At 46.6% G+C, this 13,720-nt stretch overlaps 1 pseudogene; it reads right to left on the bottom strand.

Moving 5' to 3' along the window:
• Positions 1-13,497, bottom strand: part of LOC137571081 (vomeronasal type-2 receptor 26-like) — a 125,263-nt pseudogene extending 111,766 nt beyond the window's left edge.
• Between the last annotated feature and the right edge of the window lie 223 nt (positions 13,498-13,720).

The raw sequence follows: 13,720 nt of genomic DNA, 5'->3' as shown, positions 1-13,720 counted from the left end.
CCTTGTCTCAAAGCCGAGAGTCACACTGGAGCAGCTCTCCTGGCTGCTCTGAACAAACAGGTGGATCAGTGGCTGACCCCGCACCAACTGGAGATCGGCAACATGGTGTGTGACAACGGCAGCAATCTCATTTCAGCTTTCAGTTTGGGGAAGTTGACACATGTACCCTGCATGGCACATGTGCTGAATCTAATAATCTAAAGATTTGTGTGTAAGTACCCAGGCTTACAGGAGGTCCTGAAGCAGTCCAGGAAGGTATGTGGGCATTTCAGGCGTTCCTACACGGCCATGGCATGCTTGGCCGATATTCAGCAGAGAAACAACGTGCGGTGAGGCGCTTGATTTGCGATAGCCCAACTTGCTGGAATTCAGTGCTCCTCATGTTTCACCACCTGCTACAACAGGAGAAAGCCATCAATGAGTATCTGTACAGCTACAGTGCTAGGTCAAGCTCTGGGAAGCTGGGCATTTTCTTGCCAAGGTACTGGACAGTGGACACTCATGCGTAATGCCTGCAGGCTCATGCGTCCGTTTGAGGAGGTGACCAACCTGGTGAGTCACAGTGAAGGTGACATCAGCGACCTGATCCCATATGCTTTCTTCCTGGAGCTTGCCGTGCATAGAGTGGTGGACCAAGCTGTGGACGAGCATGAACAGGAAGAGGAGAAAGAGTTGTGGGAACTATCACAACCAGAACAAGATTTGTCATCAACACCTACGGCAGCACAGAGAAGAAGGGAGGAGAAGGAAGAGTCGTCTGGGGAAGAGGAGTCAGATGAGGAAGGTGTTTTTTTTTAAGAAGAAGAAGAACAACAACAACCGCAGCAGACGTTGCAGGGGACTTGTGCTGCTCACCTTTCCCGTGGTATTGTTCGTGGCTGGGGGGAGGAAGAGAACTTTCCTGACATCACTGAGGAAGAGCAAGACAAAGTGGCTAGTACGGCAGCATCCAACTTTGTGCAGATGGCGTCTTTCATGCTGTCCAGCCTGTTGAGGGACCCCGTATAAAAAAACTCAAGGGGAATGACCTGTACTGGGTGGGAACGCTACTAGACCCTCGGTACAGGCACAAAGTGGTGGAGATGTTACCAAATATACAGAAGGCAGAATGGATGCAGCACATGCACAACAAGCTGGCAATGATGCTTTACAGTGCGTTTAAGGGTGATGTCACAGCACAACGGAATAAAGGTGCCACTGCCAGTAATCTTCCTCCTCCTCTCATGACCACGCAGGCAAGGACAGGATGCTCTAGTGATCTTATGGTGATGTCAGATATTACGGACATTCTTTAGTCCAACGCCTCGCCTTAGCCCTTCCGGATCCACCCTCCACCAACGCCTGGACCAGCAGGTAGCCGACTACCTGGCCTTAACTGCGGATGTAGACACTCTGAGCAGCGATGAACCCCTGAACTACTGGGTGTGCAGGCTTGACCTGTGGCCAGAGCTGTCACAATTTGCCATCCAACTTATGGCCTGCCCTGCCTCAAGCGTTCTATTAGAAAGGACCTTCAGCGCAGCTGGAGGCATTGTCAGTGAGAAGAGAAGTCACCTAGGTTAAAAAGGTGTTCAGTTCCTCACCTTTATCAAAATGAATGAGGCATGGATCCCGGAGGGCTACTGCCTGCCTGAAGACTAAGCCAGTCCCCACACACAGCATCTCTGCCTGCACGCCGTGTGACTGCCTGCCCCAAAACTAAGTCAGTCCCCACACAGCATCTCTGCCTGCAGTCCGCGTGAATGCCTTCTCCACCATCCCCAACAGGGTCCAGGACTCCAAGTGGATTCCAGAATTTTAAGGCCACTGCTAGCAGCGGCCGCTCACAAAAATAATAATATTTTTTCTGGTGTGTGTACATGCCTGCCTAATTTTTCTATCTGCACTGGGGCTGCAACAACAAAACAAAAGGCATGTACATGTGTCAATTCCCCTTTGTGATCGTTACCTTGCCGCGGTGAAGGGGCTTGCGTATCACAATGAAGCAATGACCGGCTATATGAGTGTGTTGGGGGACACACCTGACCCAAGATAATAAGGTCATTGCTTCATTGTGGACAGACCAAATTCAATCGGCTGGACAGTCACTGTTGTTCTGTAATTCAGCTACCACAGCCCGGCGACCATGTGGCCTGGAAAACTGCCACGGTCTGCACTCTCGCCATGGTGCGCACCAGTCCAGCACGGCCGTCACTACACAAACAACTGTTTGCGGTGCGTTACACAGTGAGTTTGGTCTGTCAGTGTGAAACAGTACTCTAATTACACTCCCTGATTGAAGTATACACATGCAAGATGTTTTAAAGCACTTTATGCCTTCAATTTAGCACTGCAATGTGATTTCTTCCCTTAAAACGCTGCTGTGCGTCAAATCTGTAAAAAAACATATATAAGTAGATAAATACTTGTTCTACTTAGATATCATATGCACTACACTGTCCACATTTTGATTTTAGTGATTTTCTTTTTTTTTTTTATAAAGAGCTGTATTGTACAATAAGGCAAATACAACAACAAGCTAGAGATAGCAGAACAAATACAAAAAAAAGAATAATATCAAACATGGATACACATCCTACGCATATATATATTGAAGAGCGAAATACCAATGTTCATACCGTTCAACCTAGGAAATGGGGCACAAGAGTGCCTCCTACTGAGATCCTAGGGATCAGTCCAATCTAATAAGTTCTATAGTACGATGCTCTTCTTGACTAAAAGAAAAACCTCTAAACTAAAACCAACCCCAAAATAAAAACAAAAAACAAAAAAAACAACATCCTGTCTAAACACAAGAGTCCCGAATGTCATAGAGGCATTCAAACAAATAGAAACCCATCACACATCTGTCCAAGGGGAACTAAAATAGTCTATACGTTGATTTTAGTGATTTTCTACAGTAAAAAAAAGAGAAAATCCTTCTTAGCATTCCTCATTTTAAGTGTGGCTATTTAACGATTGGTGTAGCAAACAGAAGTCTGGTGTGATCTGCGGTATCACCAATAATGCAAGTATAGCTAACACAGTAATAGCAAGTGTATAGTGCTGTGCGCAACAGTAATACTGATTAGTTTTGGCAGAACCTCACCAGAGGAGCTGGTGGGCACTATCAGTAAATGAACCTCACCAATGACAAGGGCTCACTGGTGAGTGGAGTGGTCAGACAGATCGATTCGGCAACAGACAGGAGGATACAGTACAAAATCGGCAGGCAAAAGGATAGAGGTTTCTCAGGCAGAGTCAGCAACAGGATCAGATGGGCTAAAGTACAGAATCTAATAGCGTAAGAATAGTCAGAAGAGAGCCAGAGTCATACACAGGTTATCAAGCAGTAATAACAATATTAATAATAATTCATAGTCTTGTGTGAATTCCCTGGTTTCCTCCCAGATGAAAACACACCGGATCTATCTAAGGTCTGAGTGCTCACATGAAGCATTCGCAACAGCAGACAGTTTGCAAGTGATTCTCGTAGGCTTAAGAAGCGGAGGAGACCCCTTGGCCACACCCACACCCATCAGCCAATCAGAACTGCTGAGAGTCTCCTCTGACATCAGCCGACCTGACGCGCCTCCTCCCCGCATAAAGGTCCTGTCTGCGCACGCGCACGCGACAAAGCTACTCTATGAGCCACTGACAATCCCCTCCTCAGCGTGCTAGATGCTGAAGGGATAGGAGAAACGCCCGACAGGAAAACCGAAGCAGCTGCGGGGGCATCTTGACTGCCCACAGCTGCGTCTCCAGAGAATGTTACAGTACCCCCCCCCCCCCTTGAGGCATGGACTCCAGACACGGTCCACCCGGTTTCTCAGGATGTAATTCACAAAACGTTTCCCTAAGTTCCTCCGCATGCATACGATGCCTTGGTACCCAAGATCTCTCCTCAGGCCCATACCCCTTCCAGTGAACAAGGTACTGTATGGAGTTCTGCACCCATCGAGAGTCCAAAATTTGCTCTATCTCAAACTCAGGTTCCCCATCAATCACCACAGGGGGGGGGGGAGGGGGGGGAGAGGAATCCACATGCACAGCAGGCTTCAACAGGGACACATAGAATGACTTCACACCTCTCATGCTGGAAGGTAGAGAAATTACATATGTGACACTATTGATCTTTTTGGACACGGGGTATGGACCTATAAATCTGGGACCCAATTTCACAGAAGGCTGTTTTAACCTCCTTGCCGGTCTAATTCCCCCGGCAAGGAGGCAGCGCAGCACTTTTTTTAAAATGTATTTATTTTTTTAATCATGTAGCGAGCCCAGGGCTCGCTACATGATAGCCGCTGTGCAGCGGCAGCTCTTCATCCACTCCGATCGCTTCTGGCGATCGGAGTAAGCAGGAAATCCCGTTCAGAATGGGATTTCCTTCTAGGCTTCCCCGGTCGCCATGGCGATTGGGCGGGATGATATCACCGACGTCATCGACGTCGGGACGTCATAGGGAATCTCGGGCCACCCCTCAGTGCTGCCTGGCCCTGATTAGCCAGGCTGCGCAAGGGGTCTGGAGGGGGGGAGGCGGGTCGGCGTGGCGGATTGTGGCAGATCGGCAGCGAGCGGCGGCGAGCAGCGGCGAGCGGAAGTTACAAGCAGCTAGCAAAGTGCTAGCTGCTTGTAACAAAAAAAATTATGCAAATTGGCCCAGCGGGGCCTGAGAAATCCTCCTGCGCAGGTTACCCCGAGCTGAGCTCGGGATAACTGGCAAGGAGGTTAAAGCCAAATGTCTGGTAGAAACCCACACCATATCACCTGGTGCAAAATCCCACTCCACAGAACGCCTCTTATCTGCCTGTTTTTTCTGGGTCTGAAAGGCCTTTCCTAGCTTTCTTTTGACCAAACTCCAAATCTCCTTCAAAGTTCCTTGCCACTCTTCCAGAGCAGGCAAAGGAGATGACACTACTGGCAGTGGAGAGAACTTAGGCGATCTCCCCATTACTACCTGGAACGGGGAGAAACCTGAAGAGGTTCTCTTTAGGTTATTATGAGCAAACTCTGTGAATGGCAAAAATTTCACCCAGTCCAACTGAGCATCTGCCACATAGCACCTGAGGAACTGCTCAAGGGACTGGTTAACCCTTTCTCTGTTTGCCCATTAGTCTGTGGGTGGTAGCCGGAGGAATATGATAGGTTCATACCTAAGTGATGACAGAACGCCCTCCAGAACTTGGAGACGAACTGGACTCCCCTGTCTGACACCACATTCTCCGGGATCCCATGCAACCGGAAAATGTGGTGAATGAAGAGTTCTGCCAGTTCTTGAGCAGAGGGAATTCCGTCCAGCGGGATAAAATGGGCCATCTTACTGAACCTATCGACTACCACCCAGATTACTGTTTTCCCCTCAGATCTGGACAGCTCACCCACAAAGTCCATGGACAGATGGGTCCATGGTTGTTCTGGTACTTGTAGCGACTGTAGAGTACCCACAGGAGCACGCCTGGATGGCTTACTCCTGGCACACACAGAGCAATCTCCGACAAACTCTTTACAATCAGACACAATGGACGGCCACCAAACACATCTGTCTAGCAGCTCCTGCTTTCTGGCAACCTCTGGATGCCCTGCATTCTTATGAGAATGGAAAACATGAAGAATTTTTAATCGGAACTGTAGGGGTACAAAGAGAACTCCATATGGTTTCCCTTTGGGAACCTCCTGCTGATAAGGTTTCAGAGTAGATGCCCAATCCTCCCAAGTCTCAGTAGCAGCCAGAATCACTTTCTCTGGGAGGATGCTTTCGGGAGTCGAGGGCTGTATTGTCTCGGGCTCAAAACATCTGGATAATGCATCAGCCTTGACGTTCTTACTACCAGGTTTGTAGACTGTGCAAAAGTGGAGTCCGCATAATGTCGGTAGAATCTTTATATCTGTTAGCATGTGGTGCTGGTTTTAGCCTGTCATGTGTAACGATCAAATAAAGATATACAGATTCTACCGACATTGTGCGGACTCCACTTTTGCACAGTCTTGGATTTGAGGTTTTGGCAGCCTGCTTTCCTGCACTGTCGGCAGACGGAGGTTGTGAGCGGAGTTCCACGTACATTGTACCAGGTTTGTAGGTAATAATGAATCTGAATCTCGTGAAAAACAGGGACCAACGGGCTTGTCTGGGACTGAGACGTTTGGCTCCTTCAATATACTCTAAGTTCTTATGATCGGTATAGACTGTGATAGTATGTTCAGCCCCCTCGAGCCAATGTCGCCATTCCTCAAACGCAAGTTTGATGGCCAACAGTTCTCGATTCCCAATATCATAATTTCTCTCGGCGGGAGAAAACTTCCTAGAGAAAAAAGTACAAGGGTGCAATCTGCCCTGCAGACCGGAGTGCTGAGACAATACAGCCCCAACCCCATTCTCTGAAGCATCCACCTCAACAATGAATGGGAGAGTAATGTCCACATGTCTCAAAATGGGGGCGGAGCAGAACAATGTTTTAAGTGATGAGAATGCAGACTGTGCTTCTGTTGACCAATTGTAGGTATCTGCCCCCTTTTTGGTAAGCTCAGTGAGAGGTGAAACCACAGAAGAAAACCCTTTGATAAACTTTCTGTAGTAGTTGGCAAAGCCAAGGAATCGCTGGAGTGCCTTCAACCCTAAAAGTTGGGGCCACTCCAGGACAGCAGAAACCTTCTTGGGGTCCATAGAGAGTCCTGCGGTTGAGATTATGTACCCCAGGAAGGGAACTTCAGAAACTTCGAAAAGACACTTCTCGAGTTTAGCATACAAGGAATTCTGTCGTAGTTTCCTTAAAACATACTTCACATGTTCCCTGTGTTCAGTAATATTAGATGAAAAATGAGAATGTCATCTAAATAGACTAGGACGAACTGCCCCAGAACCTCCCTGAAAATTTCATTAATCAACTCCTGGAAGACGGTGACTTGCAGAACCCGAAGGGCATCACCAGGTACTCGTAGTGCCCATCAGGTGTGTAATGCCATCTTCCATTTGTCACCCTCTCTTATGTGAATCAGGTTGTATGCCCCTCTGAGATCAAGTTTAGTGAAGACACCCGCATTAGTAATCTGAGAGAACAAGTCATCAATCAGAGGAAGAGGGTAACGATTCTTTACAGTAATTTTGTTCAATCCACTGTAATCGATGCATGGCCGAAGGCCACCGTCTTTCTTTTTTACAAAAAAGAAACCTGCCCAGGCCGGGGACCTAGATGAACGGATTAAACTTTTGGCTAAATTTTGTTTAATATACTCCTGCATGGCAAGTTTCTCAGGCCCCGAAAGGTTATATAAATGGCCTCTAGGGGGCATACAACCTGATCTTAAGTCGATGGGGCATTCAAAACTTCAATGAGGAGGAAGTTTGTCTGCTGCCTTGGGACAAAAAAGTCAGCAAAATCAGAATACTGAATAGGCAACCCCTCCACCTGAACCCTGGTGGCACACACTGTGACTTTTTCCATACAATGATGATGACAATAGGAGGACCAGCTCAACAATTGCCTGGAACTCCAGTCGATCTGAGGGGAATGTTTTTGAAGCCACGGCATACCAAGGATCACAGTGGAGGTGGCCATCTTAAGTACAAAGAACTGTATCTGTTCTTTATGCAAAGCCCCTATTTGACACAACATTACAGGAGTATGCGAAAGAGGTTGTTTGTCCTGCAGTGGTGAATCATCCACTGCAGTAACAACAATCTGACGTCCCAAGGAGAGCAGAGGAAAACGAAAATCGTAATCCATAAAATTCCGAGTCTTTAAAAGCCTGGGTAGACTGGACTTGATCTTCCCAGGTGATAGAACACGGGAGAAGTAAGCGACTATTTTTTAGAGGTAATACAGAATCACCTAGGGTAGTACCTCCAGCTACACCTAGGCGATAGAGTTTTCCGCCTTCCTGGGACAGGTTTGTACCACATGACCTTTCTCTGCACAGTACAGACAGAGTCTCTCAGTACATCTCCTGTTTTTCTCAACCTCAGAGAGCTTGGATTGTCCGATTTGCATCGGTTCATCCTGAGGAGGAGAAGAAGGGGCAGGAGCAGAAAAGTGAACAGAGGAAGGTCTCCCTGACACTCTACCTCGAGTTTGCCTTTGGTAACAAACTCGACGGTCAATCTTGACAGCTAAAGAGATTGCCTCGTCTACTGTTTTAGGTTCTGGGTGACTTAACATCAGATCAGCAACAGCATTTGATAACCCTGATAAAAAACAGTCTAGTAAAGCATACTGCCCCCATCTGGCTGACACCGCCCACTTTCTAAACTCAGCAGCGTAAATGTCAACAGTGTTATGACCTTGTCGGAGAGTTTTGAGTCTCCTCTCTGGCGTCATAGCTAAATCTGGATCATCATATATAATAGCCATTGCTTTAAAAAACTCTTGAATGGATGTTAATGCCTCATGACCAGTGAGAAGACTGTAAGCCCAAGTCTGTGAGTCACCAGATAATAAAGTTTTTATAAAAGTAACTCGCTGACTCTCAGAACCCAAAGATACCGGGCGTAACTCAAAATATGATAGACAACGATGCTTAAAGTTCTGAAAATCAGATCGGTGCCCTGAAAATCTTTCAGGATGAGGCATCCTGGGCTCACTAACTATAGGGGATGGCACTGATGCATTGGTCTTTTGAAGTCGGGTCACTACCTCAGACAATAAGTTAACTTGTGTCTGTTGTGTGTTGACCGTATTGGTAAGATCGTTAACGGCTGTGGTCAACAGTTTGACCTAAGTGCACAGTGTCTCCATAGACATTTTTGGTCTGCTGCTCTGTAACGATTGGTGTAGCAAACAGAAGTCTGGTTATTGTGTGATCTGCAGTATCACCAATACATCAGACACTATACCGGATTATATGGTGATCTGCAGAATCACCAATAATGCAAGTATAGCTAACACAGTAATAGCAAGTGTACAGTGCTTGGTGCAAGAGTAATACTGATTAGTTTTGGCAGAACCTCACCAGAGGAGCTGGTGGGCACTATCAGTAAGGAACCTCACCAGTGACGAGGGCTCACTGGTGAGTGGAGTGGTCAGACAGATCGGTTCGGCAACAGACAGGAGGATACAGTAAAAAATCGGCAGGCAGAAGGATAGAGGTATTTCAGGCAGATTCAGCAACAGGATCAGATGGGCAAAAGTACAGAATCTTATAGCGTAAGAGTAGTCAGAAGAGAGCCAGAATCATACACAAATAATCAAGCAATAATAACAGTAGTAATAATAATTCCTAGTCTTGTGTGAAATCCCTGGTTTCCTCCCAGATGAAAGCACACCGGAAAAAGGTCTGAGTGCTCACACGAAGTATTCGCAACAGCAGACAGTTTGCAAGTGATTCTCGTAGGCTTAAGAAGCGGAGGAGACCCCCTCGGCCACGCCCACACCCATCAGCCAATCAGAACTGCCGAGAGTCTCCTCTGACGTCAGCCAACCGGCAGGTCAGCTGACGCGCCTCCTCCCCGCATAAAGGTCCTGTCTGCGCGCGCACACGCGACAAAGCCACTCTATGAGCCACTGACAATCGTGCTAGACGCCGGAGGGATAGGAGAAACACCCGACAGGGACACCGAAGCAGCTGCGGGGGCATCCTGACTGCCCACAGCTGCATCTCCAGAGAATGTTACAGGCTACTTTGAAGCTAATCCTGATGTAATTTCCTGCCCTACTCTCTTCTGCCTGATTTGCCCGCCCTTCACTATAGAAAGTGCATTGTCTGTGTGGTTTCCCCTATACACATGAGGTTACACGGACATGTGGGGATCCAGGTCACCTCATTGCTGACTAACAGCAACTGGAAGTGCTCCAGTGCCACCCTTTACCAGGGCAAGCGCAGTTCATGGACTCACAAATGCCCAGTTTGTCCGATCTGGCAGGAATCTATCTGATGTGTGCCACAAACTAGTAACAGATTTCAAATAGATTTCAGAATTAAATCTATTGGAAATCTATCTGAATGCATTAATGGACTATTAGATCCAATGCAACTCTATGGACCATGAATCTGCTACCAGCAGCAGATCGACGTAGATCTTCCATCCTGTCAGATAGATCAAATCCATTGAAATTGGCCGCAAATCGATTGATCGATCAATTGATAGAATTGATTTCTGATCGATTCTATAGAATCGCTCAAATGGTCAATGGCTGAAATCAACCAGTGTATGGGCCCCTTTACATAAGGCAATACTTTCAACACAGAAAGCAGCCATATAAAATCATCCTTGCTTCTATTCAATAAAGGCATCAAACTTCACCTATTTAAGATATAAAACTTCACCTATTTAATAAAGGCATACAATTTCACCTAAATACAAATACTGGGAGCTCTCCTAAAGGCTGAATACAGGAGGACAATGAGCCTGGAGTATTCAGGACCATAGCAAACAACAAACACTGGGTGACGGCCGGGGTTGCATTCCCTAATCGCTTATAAGAAGAAACTGAATGTAGAACCTTTGTGCAAATATGTCCAGAAATAAACATCGCTGAATCTGGTGACGGCAGCATGAGCAGCCTAAGCAAACATCTGCCAAACAATGCCGAGGGGGGAACCCTGCAGCTAATGTTACCGTATAAAGATCGTTCCACTCGATGATTTCACCATTGTGCTCCACTGTATCAGATTCCGCACAACAACAGAGGCTAGACAAGAAAACACACCAGGAATAACATGCAAATATACTCGACATAAGTTCAGAAGAATGGAATGGTGTAACCACAAATTACCTGGGAAATGTTATACCCTCCAGGGCCACAATCCTGCAGCTTCAATCACTACATCATATCTATTACATGCTAGACTTAATTATACTCAACGAGGAAGAAAGGGGATAACCTGCACTTGAGAAGTCAGAGGAGGGATGAACGTGGCCTTCACACGTCTCTTGACTGTAGAGAAATTGCCGGCTTTTGCAGAGGTGTGTAATTATTATGTATTATCAATGTTAGCATATCTCACGTATAAACGGACACATCCTTGCATCTCCTCAGCTCCTGTCTGCATGTTAGAAGTCTGTCATGCTGATTTTGTCATCAAATAGGGGCATATATTATATAAGGGTGTAATGTGCCATTCTTTTACGCTGGAAACTGGAAGATCATTGGGTTAAATCTTGAAGAATCCGGCTTTTCTCGTGTAGCAATATTCTCTTCAAAATTCTCTTCAGACTCAGCAGAGAAGGAGAGGATAGAAAACCGCCTAGGGGGAAGTCCTGCGGGAAAAGAATAGGCGGTAGATTTGGAATCTGTGCTCAGCAAATTACTACATCCAACAATGCATAGGCTACCTCAGCAGCCAATCACGATAGATGCCACCACAGGGCTTCCTAAAGGGACAGGAGGTGTATCTGACTCAGTGACCTGTTCATAGTGTTAGGAGAGAAAGAGGGAGGGAGATGGGCAGGATATTTGTATCTGTTCCAGGGACAAAGAGATGAGGTTAGGTGTATTGTAGGTAGAAGTGATTAGCCTTATGGCTGTATTGTCAGATCAGAGATAGATATAGTGGCTTGGCTGCCCATACACTGCAGACTAAATATAGAGAAACCGAGAGCCCAATATAGTGTAGTATGTTAAAACATAAACGAAGTAAGGCAAATCAGTGAGAAGAATATACTCACAAACATGGGTTACCACACAGGCAACCACTGTATAGGCAGGTGAGGAGATTAGACCTGTCCTCACTCAGGGATAAGAAGTCGCTCTCTGTAGATGCGAAAGGGGGTAGATCACCCCTCCACCAGGGGTGGACACGGTACAGCAAACGGGGAACAGAGGCGCCAGCAGAATGAAAGTGGATAAAACCTTTACAATTTGCTGGGAGGAAGTGGTGGACTTACCTCCATAAAGCAAACACGAAAGACTGTCTGAATAGTAGCAATCACATTTATTATATAGTACCCCAAAAGTGCAACGCGTTTCGCAGGCCGAGCCCGCTTCATGAGGCAATAAAGTGGGGACAAAACAGAATTCCAGCAGTAGCAGGTGTAGCGCCTCAGTCGAGTGGTTGTCACATATAGCACATGACACGCCTGCTGGCGGGGAAGCAGTGAATGAGGCCGGGATCAGCCAGACAGTCACAGCAGATGGAGCCGGTGGGATTTGAATGTGCCGGCACCAGGAGAGACCATCTTTTCCACGGGGACAGCGGCCGGGGGTTCTGTGGTGTTTGACGGTCACTGCAATATAGCGTGCCTTTGCTGCTGCGCACCTGACCACGTCAGCCCGAGATTTGCCAGCCGATTTCAGCCCTTAATGAGTGTAAAGATCTGCATTGTTTGTTGGATGCATATTAATCCTAGGCTACTGTTATTATGTTTGTATGGACTCATTTATCATTAATTCCCGGCATTTCTTCTTTGTGTTTTGCTTATATGTCTTTTACTCCTGTAACTTCTTTTTGTTTTATCTGCTTACAGTAACCACACCCCCACTGCTGACACACCAGGGTTACCTTGACGACGATTAACACATACGCCCATAGCAAGTACCCAGAGTCCTGGAATGGATGATGCTCTTAAGAGGCTGAGAGGTAAGGTAGGGCATGTGACCTCATAAGGGGGCGGAGTCTAACACAGATGGGATTGTAGCCATGGAAACGGTGCTGAACTGTCAAGCGATGGGGAGTAGTATTTATATAGAGAGTTTGTTCTGAGGGGTCTTTTGTGGTTTAGAATATTTTTTTTTTCTGGATTTCCTCTTCTAAACCTAGGTGTGTCTTATGAAGCAAAAAATACAGTCATATTTTTGCCTGATGTCATTTTTTTTTTTGCTAAAATATAGTAGATCAGCACAAGATATATATTTTCACACAAAAAATGAGAACGCTTTTCAAAAAGTGTTTTTTTCCTAATATTTTCACAAATATTTTCATCTGTGGTGAGAGTTGTGGTGAAAAGAAAATAGCCACTTTCACTCTTTTCACCAAAACTTTCACCACAGATGAAAATATGGAAGGGATTACTTATACTATTTTTTTAATTAAAAATGTGTGTTTCCGGTACTTTAACTTTTCGCCACCAGATGGCAAAAGAAACACTACCTGGATTATCGAAAGTGTTTAATTTTTTTTTTTTTGCTTATTATGAATGGACATGGCCACTGATCGGGGTCATGTCCATTCATTACAGGCACTGTGATTAGTTCGGGGAAGCCTTGCTTCCCTTCCCCAACCGCTAACACATAAATACTGATGAGTCTGAATGGTGGCCACGCACCCAACGCTTAAACACTGGATGCGGATACTCGTCCACATCGGCTGAAGTTGTTAAACTGTGACGCTTAACCACTTATCCTCTAAGGGTTTTTCCCCTTAACCTCCTGGGGACCTGGCTGCCTAACCCCCCTTAAAGACCAGGCTATTTTACATGCGGGGGAGGCACATTTGAGGGGTCAGGCAGCCAGATGCCCAGTATAGTTAGCTAGGCATGGTGTCCCCAGTGTAGCCAGGTGTCCTCCCCCATGTAGCCTGCAACCTTTACTCACCTCCCAGGCTCCAGCGATGAGAAGCTCTAGCCCTCTCCTCTCTGGCCGGCATCTCTGCTCACACTGTCGCTAAGTTCCGGGTCGCGGCTTGATGACATCATCAAGCTGCGACCCAACACTCAAGGCAGAGCAGATGGGAATGATGATTGCTGGAAAACGTCAGAAAGGTGAGTCCCGGTCCTCTTCTTCCCCTCCGACCTCTACTGCCCATAGTGATCACTACGGTCGGCCAGCAATCGTAGTGATCACATGATCAGGAGCAAATGGCGATGGCT

The sequence above is a fragment of the Hyperolius riggenbachi genome, chromosome 4, assembly GCF_040937935.1.
Source record: "Hyperolius riggenbachi isolate aHypRig1 chromosome 4, aHypRig1.pri, whole genome shotgun sequence".
In the NCBI taxonomy this organism is placed as follows: domain Eukaryota; kingdom Metazoa; phylum Chordata; class Amphibia; order Anura; family Hyperoliidae; genus Hyperolius; species Hyperolius riggenbachi.
The sequence above is the reverse complement of the archived record's forward strand: the minus strand, read 5'-3'. Positions and strand labels throughout refer to the sequence as shown.